We start from the raw sequence: 13,988 nt of genomic DNA on the forward strand, positions 1-13,988 counted from the left end.
GAAATACCATACTCGATGAGCAGACCCATTGGAGTCAGTGGAAGTACTCTTAGGTCTAGCTCAAGTGTAAGTAAGGGTTCTAAAATCTTTCCCAAAGAAAACTCTGGAGACTTTCAAAATATTAGATCAGCAAATCCCACCTAAATTTTGATTGAAAGTATCCCAGCTGAACTTGCAATTATACCTAATTATGTGGATTGAGAATAATGTATAGGCCACATTTATTCCCTGCCCGACAGACCATAATTCAAAGTGGATTTTGTCCCTCTACACAGGATGAGTTTGATACCACTGACGGGGCATGTAAGCTTAGCAGACCACAGGCTGAGTTCTCTTATTTTCCTATAATGCACCATGCACATCTTTGGTACTGTATACATTTTATATAAGGATATTCCCAAAGTTTTTGACAAACTCGTCTGGGTTTCAATTTTGTTAAGAAATCTAAAACATGAAACGTTTTGCTTATTTTGAGGTTCGCATGATAATGTTTTCCACAGCCCTCAAAAAAATACTGTAAAAATCTAGCCAGTGAATATATTTGGTCCTGCCTTAGTGCGGGGTGGGGGAGAGGAGAGAGTGTTGGACTTGATGATCTCTCCATGTCCCCTTTAGCCATACATTTCTATGATTCTATATATCTTTGCCTTCTGTATGATAGATTCAGAAATGTTTAACTGTGTCATAGGACCTATACTGCTAACAGCTAACTATAATTCATCTTTGGCTCAAGTGGTAGGATCCTATATTTCTGGAGCAGGAAGATTTACATTCTACCCCTGGTGTTGCTATGAAATGCCATCTGGCCACTTTATACAGCACAGTAACAACGATGAGGTGCCCAGATGGCCCTGGATTTTTTACAATATGCCAGTGATCCCTCAAGAGAGCTAAATCCCCAAAGCAGTGTCAATTTAAGAGCTAGGTAAAGAAGATCCAGCTCTATTCCATCCTGAAGAGGATTAGATCATTTGATTATTTATTATTATTAACTGGAACAATTCCAGGCCCAAATAAAAATGATGCAGTGAGATCAAAAGGACATTACGTAGCCTAGAAATACTACTTCTGCAAACAATTAAACACAATCACATACACAAGAGAATAAATAAAAGGAACCAAAGTACCTTGATTAGGATAACAGAAGCAAGAACTGGAGTACTTGTGGCACCTTAGAGACTAACAAATTTATTTGAGCATAAGCTTTCGTGAGCTACAGCTCACTTCATCGGATGCAAGAACTGAAACCAAGTCTCATTCAGGGAAGGAATCTTCCCTTCCTCCTTCAAACAAGTGATAATCCACATCTCTGGTTGGGTAGGAGATTCCATCCCATCCTGACAGTTGATGACCTGGCCTCATTTATACACAACTCTGTCTCCGCCTGTTTGGACTGTAGCAATGCATGAAGCCATCAGCTCTTCATAAACTCCAAAAAGTACAGAACGCTGCACTGCGTCTCTTTGTCAACATGGGTTACTGCAAACACATCAAGCCTATCCTGTGCTCCCTATGCTGGCTTCCCATAGAATACTGAATCAAGTTCAAGGTCTTGGTTCTTTTGCTCAAGATGCTCAATAGCCTGGGATCCGTATATCTTAAATATCACCTAGTGCTCTGGACTGAGAGCTGCAGTTTACAACTCTGTTCTTCAAGCACCATGGAACTTTCTATCACCAGGGTAAAGCCTGTCTATGCAGGAGACAGATTTCTTGGGGGCTGATCCTGGACTGTGGAACGAACTCCTGAAGAAATTAGGGACCATCACAGGGGTGTGCTCCTACGGCCTGCCATTTTTAACATAAACATGGAGTGTGTGTGTATATATAGATGTTTAAAAAAAACCAACCTACCAAAACAGAACACTCCACTGCACACACAATTCTCTCCCTGGGACAGGATGGAAGAGAGAACAAACCACATGTGATAGATGTTAATCATATCATACGATGCACTACTAGAATACTGGAAGGCACTCAGGCAGTATGGTGAGAAGGGCAGAATAAGAACCTATAGAGAATAAAAAAGCAAGTCTCCTGACTTCCAGTTCAGTGCCTTATGCACTGAATCAGGATGACTCCACAAACACAGCCGGAGAGAATTCCTTCACAAATCCAGAGACTGTGTAATTTTATTTTATTTTATTTATTTTTGCAGCATTCATCTAGACCTTCTTCACAACAGGCACAGCTTCCACTGATTTTAATGGGAGCCATATGTATGAATCTATTCTAAATTCAGGATATCCACTATTAATTCTGGATTTTCTTTTATAAGCTAGTATCAGCTTTCCATCAGGATAGCCATGCAACATGGCTGGAAAAAGAGAAACAAAGGGTTGGGGTTTTGGGGTTTTGTTTTTTTTTTGTTCTGTTTGGTTTTCTTGAAATAGTTGGTCCAACACATTTGTAAACGTTGCCTAGAATTACATTCCAAGTTCCAAGAGTAAACACTTAAACTAGCTAATATATATAGAAGTGTCCCTGCTCTTCCAGTGTTTCTAGGCAACCTTGCAACATAAAGTTACAAAGCACAGCTATTTGCTCAAAAACATTCTCAGCTATTTCCTCTGATTTTTCTTCATGACATTTTCCACTAGGATCTATTTGTATTTCACATCAGGAAGAAGGGGATAGAGGTGGGGAATGAATGTGAATGTTCTGTTTCCGCACACAAGAGCAAAACCTTTACTTTCAGACTAAAATTAGTTTTAGTTTAAGGGAAACAACAAGAAAGAACAAAAAGAAAGTTCCAGAATAGAGTATGGCCCGAGTGACTCCTCTGTAAAATGCTGCAGCAATTCTGAAAACAAAATGCCTTCCTAACTTGACAGACAGCAGAACTCTTTAGAAAGATTTAACAGTTACATGGCCACACACATCACAGTGAGACAGTCTCAAAAAGCACTTGGCTAAGATGGAGTAGTTTCATTTTGATAAAAAAGTTCAAACTTTTTGTTTTGACATTTGTGATTTGAAACTTTCTGAATATTTGGTTCCATTAAGTTGTTAAATATTTTGAATTTTTGTTCCTATTCAGAACAGAAACTAATTTCCAAATGTTGACATTTTCCAGGATGCAAATTCTGTTTTCTGAACAGCTCTAGTTCCAACTTCCATTCAATTTTTTTTCATTTGGACATATAATAGGGCCTATATTCAAAACAAACGTGTTAATGGAAAATTTTCAGTTCTTTTTTTTTTAAAAAAATAATTAAAATGATTTTTCTCAGTATTTCATTTGTAAAAACATCACATTTCCATGGAAAACTTTGAAAAAAATTAGGTTTGTTCCTTTTCTTCCAACTTTTTCAAAAAACAGTCACCATATTCAGCTTTTGCTAGGCTGTCTGGTGAACCAAGCCGCTGATGACTTCAAAACTATAAAGCCAATTCCTACTTTCCTTACACAAGCAATGAAAATTTTGCCTGGGCAAGGCCCGTAATTTGGCTAACGGTTCTTTGTGATTTGGAGTTATGGCATTTCATGGCCCTAATAATCTGCGGATGAAATAGAAAAAGTAACAACTGACGTTAAGAAGAATCAGAGATTAATTTGACAAGTTTCACTGAACGTTCATGAGTCTACCAGGTCACAAGCGTCTCCAGCACAAGCATGCATTGGCTGATCAGACCATAAGGCCTGACGCTGTTGCTAGCTGCTTTGCGGAAGCAGCAGCGTTATGCAAATTAATCCTTTTATGAGTGTCTCATACACCACAGATTCCTCCATTTACCATTGGATTTCTTTGGTATTATGGGTTTCAGAGTAGCAGCCGTGTTAGTCTGTATTCGCAAAAAGAAAAGGAGTACTTGTGGCACCTTAGAGACTAACAAATTTATTAGAGCATAAGCTTTCGTGAGCTACAGCTCACTTCATCGGATGCATCCGATGAAGTGAGCTGTAGCTCACGAAAGCTTATGCTCTAATAAATTTGTTAGTCTCTAAGGTGCCACAAGTACTCCTTTTCTTTTTGGTATTATGTTTACTGTTTGGCCCCAGAGCTACTATCTATGATTAGTCTTGCCATCTAGTGATAATAGGTTAAGATTTCAGTCTTAAATGGAAAATTGAAGCTCACACTCAAGAGTTTTTCTTCATGTGAGTGCCCAATTGTGGCATGTTAGGTTCATGGAAAGACATCTTTTTCATGAACCTAATGTATTTCAAAGGTGCTGACATAAACTCCTAGATGATCACATCACCACTTAAATCCCCAAAATGGCACCAATGACTGGCAGATGGGACCATGTAGGAATTTCTCCCCACCCCTCAGGAACCCCTTTCAACTTTTAAGGCCTTTCACTAACACAGTCCCCATCTGATGGTTGTGTTTTTGAGTGGGGTTTTTTTTCTCTCTCATGCTGATCCTGATCCCTGGTATGGGAGATCAGCATGGAAAGAGGGTTCGGTTATCACTCTGAGGAGATAGGCTTTGATTTATATTTTGCATTGGTTATATCATAAAGATTGTCCTGTAGGCCAGTGGCTCTTTCCAGACTACTGTACCCCTTTCAGAAGTCTGATCTATCTTGCGTACCCCCAAGTTTCATCTCACTTAAAATCTACTTGCTTACAAAATCAGACATAAAAATACAAAAGTGTCACAGCCACACTAGTACTGAAAAATTGCTTACTTTCTCATTTTTACCATATAATTATGAAATAAATCAACTGGAATATAAATATTGTACTTACATTTCAGAGTATAGTATATAGAGCAATATAAACAAGTTGTCTGTATGAAATTTTAGTTTGTACTGACTTTGCTAGTGCTTTTTATGTAACCTGTTGTAAAACTAGGCAACTAACTACCCTCTGGGAGACCTCTGCATATACCCAGGGACATGCATACCCATGGTTGAGAACCATCATTGTAGGCAGTGGTGCTGAAGGTGGAAACAATGTATTTGGGTTGTTATTATTACTTCAAGCCAGGGGGTGAGACAGCACCTCTAGTTTCAGCACCTATGCCTGTAGGCCTTGGTCTGTGCAGGGTTATTTGTTGTATTATTACTATCTAGCTGTAGTGATAATTCAAGGAGAATGTCCTCATGTTCCAGTTTATATGTGGGGACTGTAAGTAAACATTCAATATGGGGTCATTGGCAGAGAATATGTTAAAAAGGGAACCCCATGATATCAGTTTACAAAATTCTGACTCTAATGACACTTTAATAAATAAGGACCAAACATTACCAGAAAAAAATGTAAAGGGCATAAAGATCCCATCTTTGAATCCAAAAAGAACAAGAGAGGAGAAAATATTTCCCAAATAAAGCAAGAATTGTTTCCCAAGGGAATGGTTTCAAAGATCACCAGGAGGTATCAGCTGCTGTGTAACTTTCATATCACAGTGTATCTCTGCACCAGGGGAAACAGTGCTCAAAAGAAGATGTTCTTGTCGGTAAAGCATAGAGATTAGGGGACAGGAAATTTCTGGCTCTGCCACAGGTTTCCTGTGTGAATTTAGGCATATCACTTAGCCAATCTGCACCTCCATTTCCCCATTATAAAACAAAGATAATGCTGCTGACCTATTTAATATGTGCAGGGCCGATTTTGAGATACAGTTCGTGATTATTTGTGAAGTGCTTTGACATCTTGGGTTCAAAGGCGTTACAGAAGAGCACAGTATTCATAGTGGCTTTGTCCTTTTGACACTGCTGTAATACAGAAGAGGGCCTAAGTTTTACATTCTTGTGACTTGTAGCAAAATGGGCGTTTGGTGCCTTCCTATCTATGTACTCTCCAGCCATTTCACAGGGGCAAGCCATTCTGGGTTTGCTGCTGTTAAACTCTCACCTCAGTAGGCTGAGGTGTTTGTTGTTTTCCCTGTAAGGTGGTAACTGCAGCGTGAGCTCACACAACAAATAAGCGTCACCTCCTTGAAGGTTTTGATAAACAAATGTCTTGGCAATAGCTCGCAGTTCACGGTTACCTCTGCGGCACACAGATCTGATTTAAATTTATTTCCTTAACATTAAAAACAGGTGGGGCAGGCTGGGGTTTGCTTGATGAGAAATAACTCCTCATGTGGCCACCCCTCCCTCCATGGAAAAAATCATTCATCCATTTAGATGATCAAAGTATATTACAGGGGCAAACCCCTCCCCAAACTTTGCCAACTCCTCGACAAAATCTGGACCTGCGAAGAAAATTCCACCTGACTTTAAGAACACCAACATTGTTACAATATTTAAGAAAGGGGACAAATCTTTGTGCAGGAACTACAGAGGTACTGCCCTCCTCTCCATCGCAGGGAAGATCCTTGCCCCAATCCTACTAAACCGCCTATTCCCCCTTGCCGAGGAACTCCTCCCCGAATCACAGCGTGGTTTCAGACCATTCTGAGGCACAACTGACATGATCTTGTGGCATGACAGATTCAGGAGAAGTACAGAGAGCACCACCAGGAACTGTTCATGGCATTTATCGATCTAACCAAGGCCTTTGACTATCAATTGCGATGCCCTATGGAAGGTGCTGTGCAGGTTTGGCTGTCCACAGAAATTCATTTCCATCATCAGACTGCTCCATGATGGTATGACTGCCACCATTCTTTGCAACGGCTCAGAGACTGAACTATTCATCATTCGCACTGGTGTCAAGCAGGGCTGTGTCATTGCTCCAATACTCTTCTCCATTTACCTTGCCGTGATCCTGATTCTCATCCGTGACCACCTTTCTGATGGAATTGGGATTGAGTATCGTATGGATGGTCAACTCCTCAATCTCCGACGTCTCCAAACAAAATCTAAGATCATGAGACTTGGCATCACTGACTTCAGTATGCAGATGACTGCATCATTCTCGCATACACAGAGGCCGACCTGCAAAGTACCCTAAAACTTTTGCAGATGCCTATCAAAGCCTGGGTCTCTCTCTCAACATCAGGAAAACCAAGGTACTCTACCAGCCCTCACCTGCACAAACTACTCTTCATACTCCACAAATCACCATCAATGGAGAACTCCTAGAAAACGTGGACCACTTTCCATACTTTGGAAGCCATCTCTCCTGAACAGCCAGCATTGACCCAGAAATTGAATACAGGATCCATTGTGCCAGCACATCCTTTGGAAGACTATTCAAACAAGTCTTCAGTGATAGGGATCTGAAAACAGGCACCAAGATCTTGGTTTAAAAGGCAGTTGTCATCCCCACCCTTCTCTATGAGTGTGAGACCTGGGTAACCTATAGACGACATCTCAAGCGGCTGGAGTGGTTCGAACAGCGCTGCTTCAGGAGGATTCTCAGGATCAGCTGGGAAGACCGGTGCACTAACATCAGTGTTCTCTCTGTAGACAAGATCAGTAGTATAGACGCGCAGGTCATGAAACACCAACTCCGCTGGACTGGCCACTGCATACATATGCCTGACACTCACCTCCCGAAGCAAGTACTCTTCTCTCAGTTAAGTCAGGGAAGAAGGCTCACGGAGGGCAGCAGAAGTGTTTCAAAGACATACTGAAAGTACACCTTAAAAAGGGAGGCATCAACCCAACAAACTAGAAGGACTTGGCGTGGAGCAGAACACAGTGGCGCCAAGCTATACACCAAGCCACAACTCACGTCAAGAAGAACAGATGTCCTTATGAGACAGAAGTGATGAAGGAGGAAAGAAACAGTACAACAGTCCAGCCAACAACTATATCTCCTACAAGATTACACCTGTCACTTCTGTGGGAAAATCTGCAGGGCACAAATTGGGCTCCTCAGCCACTTAAAAACACACCAATGAACCCCCTTGGCAGACATCATCCTCACATTGAGGGATAGCTGAAGAAGAAGAAGAAGCTTGGCTTGTTTAGCCTAACCAAAAGAAGGTTGAGGGGAGATATGATCGCTGTCTATAAATATATCAGAGGGATAAATACCAGAGAGGGAGAGGAATTATTTAAGCTCAGTACCAATGTGGACACAAGAAAAAATGGATATAAACTGGTCATAGGGAAGTTTAGACTTGAAATTAGATGAAGGTTACTAACCATCAGAGGAGTGAAGTTTTGGAATAGCCTTCCAAGGGAAGCAGTGGGGGCAAAAGACCTATCTGGCTTTAAGATTAAACTCGATAAGTTTATGGAGGAGATGGTATAACATGATTTTGGTAATTAATTGATCTTTAAATATTCATGGTAAATAGGCCCAATGGCCTGTGATGGGATGTTAGATGGGATGGGATTTGAGATACTACAGAGAATTCTTTCCTGGGTATCTGGCTGGTGAATCTTGCCCATATGCTCAGGGTTCAGCTGATCGCCATATTTGGGGTCAGGAAGGAATTTCCCTCCAGGGCAGATTGGAAGAGGCGCTGGAGGTTTTTCGCCTTCCTCTGTAGCATGGGGCATGGGTCACTTGAGGGAGGATTCTCTGCTCCTTGAAGTCTTTAAACCACGATTTGAGGACTTCAATAGCTCAGACATAGGTGAGAGGTTTATCGCAGAAGTGGGTGAGTGAGATTCTGTGGCCTGCATTGTGCAGGTCAGACTAGACGATCATAATGGTCCCTTCTGACCTTAATATCTATGAATCTATAAGAAGAAGAAGGACCAAAGGCCTGGACGCTGGCACCCTAAACTAGGGGTCTTCACTCTCTAGAGAGAGTGGAGCTATGTTGTAAGGGGATCAATGCATCTGTAGCTTGAGGAGAAGTGGAGATCAGGCAGGCAGATCCACTTGTCATTTCTTCCCCCTCCCCTCTGGAGTGGGCACATAGGAACCCCAGAGGCTTGTGGTTCCTTTAGCACCAACGGGGTAGTCGTACTCTTACTCTGTGGTCTAAGAGGATTCTTTCCTCTCTTATCCCAGCTTGTGTAACCTCTGTTTCCCCCTTCCCAAACCATGCACAACCTGGTTACTTGGGCTGCCTGCTGGGAACAGGATTTGGCCCGTAAGAAGGACCTGACCAAAGCCAATTGAAATCAACAGGTTTCAGAGTAGCAGCCGTGTTAATCTGTATTTGCAAAAAAAAAAAAAAGGAGTACTTGTGGCAAAGTGAGCTGTAGTTCTCGAAAGCTTATGCTCAAATAAATTTGTTAGTCTCTAAGGTGCCACAAGTACTCCTTTTCTTTTTTGAAACCAACAGGAGTCTTTCTAATGACATCAGTGGGCTTTGAAGCAGGCCCTGATAAAGGAGACCAATGATGTATGAAATTCCATGGCCATGGAAAAGGCTATATGCAGCAGAAATGAGGGGATGAGAAGTGAAGAGGCTGAATCCATCTACTAAGGGCTTGTCTACACTGGCAATTTACAGCACTGCAACTTTCTCACTCAGGGGTGTGAAAAAACACTCCCTTGAGCGCAGCAAGTTGCAGTGCTATAAAGCGCCAGTATAGACGGTGCTCCACTGGTAGCCACACTCCCAGAGCTGGTAGCTATACCCCTCGTGGAGATGTTTTTTTTAGAGCGCTGGGAGAGCACTGCTGCAACCATACAAGCCACATTAAAGCGCTGCTATGGCAGCGGTTTACAGTTGCCAGTGTAGACTAACCCTTAGTGGTGGTTTTGCCTGAATAAGGGCTGCAGGATTGGGCTGATCAATGATGAAAGCAGCTCCCCATCTCTTCCTTGAGAGAAACAAATTAGACCGACCAACAGAAACCATTGGGAGTAGGTGTGTTTGGAGAATTGGCAGCAAGGCAGTGTTTCACTCACAAAGAGTAAAGCTGAATGCAGATTAAGTTGAACTATGGCTATGTCTACACTAGACAGTTTACGGCAGAGCTATACCGATGCAACTGTGCCTCTGTAAGAACTCTCGTGTAGCCGCTCTATGCTGAAAGGAGAGGACTCTCCTGTTGACACACCCAATGAGCAGCAGTAGCTCTGGCGGCTGGAGAAGCTCTCCCTCCGACATAGTACTGTGCACACTACCACTTATGCTGGCATAATTTATGTCACTTAGGGGGGTGTTTTTTTTCACACCGCTGAGCAACATATGTTTTGTCGACAAAAGTGGTAGTTTTCAGAGTAGCAGCCGTGTTAGTCTGTATTCGCAAAAAGAAAAGGAGTACTTGTGGCACCTTAGAGACTAACAAATTTATTAGAGCATAAGCTTTCATGAGCTACAGCTCACTTCATCGGATGCATTTGCAAATGCAAATTTGCATCCGATGAAGTGAGCTGTAGCTCACGAAAGCTTATGCTCTAATAAATTTGTTAGTCTCTAAGGTGCCACAAGTACTCCTTTTCTTTTTGCAAAAGTGGTAGTGTAGACATGGCCTTAATTCAGTCCTGTGCACTGCTCCATCCATGGGGCTGAACTGCTTCCAGCCTGACTCCTCATGTTGCCTGTTTTCATGGTGTGCCATCAATAACAGCCCCTCCAAGGAACAAGGGCCCACTGACTACAGTTCCACTGATACAGAAAGCAGCAAAATCCAGGGCTCCCAGCAATGCAGACGCATAGGAAGCAGCCGTCGATATATAGCTAGACAGAAAAATAAAATATTTGATTCCTGAAAATCTGGATGATGTTTATTTTAATCCAGTTTGTAAATTTCAAGAGTGAAAACACAACAAATTGAAACCAGTTAAAAGAGATGGGCCAGATCCTCATTTGGGGACAGTGGGCATAGGTCCATGGACTTCAACGGGGCTATGCCGATTTACACCAGCTGAGGACCAGCTCACATATTATGCCTGATTTATTTTTTAAGTAACAGCAAGAAGCCCTCCTGGATCTTTTTCCCTAACAAAGCAAAATACTGTGCAAAATTCTGCTGGCTGTAATCCAGCAAATCTGCCCTTTTAGGGGTGGTTACTGTCCCAAGGGGAATTAACAGAATAAAGTCCTTGCCCTCAGGAGAATACAGGGACTGCAATTATGCAGTCATAGCCCCTGGCTAAGGGTTGCAAGGTGGGGGAAGAAGAGGGAAGGATCCTTGCTAGGCAGAATATGGTTTTAGAAGCAGATGGAAGGTTTCCTGGATGATCTCCCTGCTGAAACTATAGCATATGGATTGGTGTAATCTTCCATTGTTGAGAGGAAGTTGAGAGGGGGAAGAGAGATCCTAGCAACTGAAAAATTGGGCTAGTTGCTGTCTTCACATATACAGCTGACAACCCAGCAGTATTTTACATGCTAAAAATAAATAAATATAATACATGGCATTACCCCTCATTATCCACTTTAGCATCCCAGAACTATCAGGTAATTACATCTCCTTTCTTTCTTTTTTATGCTCACTCCACACTGAATAACTAACAGCTATGCATCTACTGTCCCTGCGTGAAGTACCTATGTGACTCCCCTACATGCATGTTAAAAAAGAAGAGCTCAGGCTCTACAAAAATCATGAGACAGGAAAATGAAGGGGTAAAATCTCGTCAAACAAGTGCCCACAGCTGGGCAATCTTCATTCTTCTCTTTCAGATCTGTATCTCTCCAAGGATATGGCATGACATGCTTGGTAAAGCCTAAGAAAATATAAAACACCTTGCTGGCTACAGAGTGATCCAGTTCCGGAGGCAAAATTCATATATGGCACGACTTTGACAACTTTAGTGGAATTCCTCCAAGACTGAATTTGGCTCAGAGAACCTATGTGGATACAAGCCTAGCCCATTAACTGCAGAGTTGGTCTAAGCTGCTGCACCTGCTGGCACTTGCCTGGGTTCCATTCTCTCCAGCAGTCATGTCCAATTCATCACTGTGTTAGCGAGAAGGAACGAAGAAGTCAGGCTCTTACCATGAATCAATGGCATTCCCTGACTGGAATACTATGTTCAGTTCTGGGAACCCTACAGCAGAAATGGGCAATGAAAATGATCAAAGGTGCAATGAGACACCTATCTGAGGAGAGGTTGAAAAAGAGTGGGGCTATTTCCTTTAGAGAGGAGACATGATAAAATTATATAAAGTCATGAATGGTACAGAAAAGCAAGCACTCTTATTTATCCTCTGACATAGTACAAAGGGACAGGCAATGAAATTGAAAGGCAGCAAATATACAGATGATAAAGGAAGTATTTGGTAGTAGCCACTGGTAGAGACAGGGCAAAGGACTGGATGGATCCTCGCTCTGATCCAGAATGGGGATTATTTTCCTACTATTTATTTATTAGGAAATTTTCAGAGGTTTACAAATCCTTGACACACAAAGATCAGAAACAAAACAATAATCATTATAACAGTGAGCTTTTGATTAAAGAGACGTCATACAGTAATACAGTCATCAGATCTCTCTGTTTAATAGGTTTTTACCATATTACACAAGGAGCATCAGTACAGCACTCATGGCCTAGGGATTTCTATGTTTAATCATGTCTCCTTGGTTGGATATAAAATAAAGATGGGCCCAAACTGTAAAATTTGAGATCTGGACTTAGAACATCTGAAAATTCAGGGATATTTTGGTATGGGGCCATTGACTTAAACGCCCTCTAATTTAGTGCCTGATCCAAATCCAATGAAGCAAATGGAAAGGCTCCTATTGACTTCAGTGGGAGATGATTAAGGCCCGTAAGGAAGTTCTAGAGTCTGCTATGTGATACAGAGAAGATATATTGTATCATTCATTCCATCACCTTTTGTCAATGCAGAATCATGCCTTACAGTCTATTCACCATTGCCCTGTCCAGTTCAATGTTAACTGTCTCTGGAAAGAAGCAACCCACCACTTTCCTCAAGAGGCTATTCCACAACCTAACAGGTCTCAGCCCTTGGGAACCTTTCCTGTGATTTCGCTCACATTCATCCCATTGTTCCTCATTAAAGCCCCAAAACTATTCCTCTTTCATCTTAATCAATACTCTCTGCATTTCTCCTCACAGGACAAGTCTGGTTATTTCAGCCTCTACTTGTGCTGAGCACTGAATTTGGAGAACTTAAGAAAATTGCTGCCAGAATCATGTTGGTTACACAAACATTGCTTATTCAGACAGATCATTCTTCCCAATTCAGCCTGATCCAAGCTTTTATGAAACCAGATCTGCACTCTCACATCCTTGGCCCCGACCAAGAGTCAGGTCTATTTATAGAAATTCCCAAAATCATAACATTTCCAGGAAAACATACTGCTTGTGGGAGTTTTAAGACTTGAGAAAGTGTGAGTCAGTCTGAAAGAGAGAATACGGGCAAGGCAAAACACTGCAAAAGAAGATGAGAACAGTGCTTCCATAGGCAAGGTTGTTCCTTCTGATGGATATTGTACTGGAAAGAGAACAGGTTCAAGTTGTAACAAATACCACTCAGAACAGCTCATCTCAAGTAGAATGTGCTCAACCCACGCAATGATGGGAACTCCACAATGAATAGCTGATATGCCAAGAGCTGGTATGTTCCTGAAAAGGTGAAGGTGATTATAGTTAACAGAGGTGCGATGAGGGGGGAGGGGACAGTTCTTTGCTGCATGTTCTGACCCCATCTCCTGTCCCCAATTAGCTCAGTGCTGGGTAATAAGGGGAGCGCTTTCATTAATACCCTTTCCTGGAGCTGCCAAAGATGAAGTGATTTTATGGCAGTCTTGACACCTCTCTTCACCCTTATTAGAACATGGAGTTCCCTGAGCACTGCTGATTTGGGTCAGCTAAGTTCATTAAGGGGTATCAGCAGTCTGTGATGCTGGCATTAAGCTGTCCCTTAGTATTATATCCACTGGGTTTTTTTTACAGCAATGGCTTGAAGTGACTGACAGCAGATTTCAGATGCATGAGGAGGCATTTCTGAACACTTTGGGCTTTTGTTTTCTAGATGTTTTTGGCTCAACCACTAAAACTCATTTGAAAATGCAATTTACACTGGTGTAGTATAAATATATCTGCCATGCTGTACATGCCATTCAGCTGGTGAGCAAGAGCGAGGGCCCCAAACTCAGAATCCTGGATGCTCTGCCTATTTTATGTATTATATGTTCATCAAGGTCTTCATCAATGCACTTCAAGGTCTTACGTTTAGTAACTAGAGCCTTAAATAATTTAGGGCCTGCATTCCTGAAGAACCCCATTTCACCTCATGACAAAATGGAAGTAAAATTTGGGAG

General features: G+C 41.9%; 1 long non-coding RNA gene across 1 annotated transcript in view; it reads right to left on the bottom strand.

Annotated features, from left to right (window-relative positions):
- LOC119858506 overlaps positions 1–13,988 on the bottom strand; it is a 198,326-nt gene that overhangs the window by 98,984 nt on the left and 85,354 nt on the right. The gene's annotated exons all lie outside the window — the stretch shown is intronic.

This window comes from Dermochelys coriacea, chromosome 7 (genome assembly GCF_009764565.3).
Source record: "Dermochelys coriacea isolate rDerCor1 chromosome 7, rDerCor1.pri.v4, whole genome shotgun sequence".
Lineage (NCBI taxonomy): Eukaryota > Metazoa > Chordata > Testudines > Dermochelyidae > Dermochelys > Dermochelys coriacea.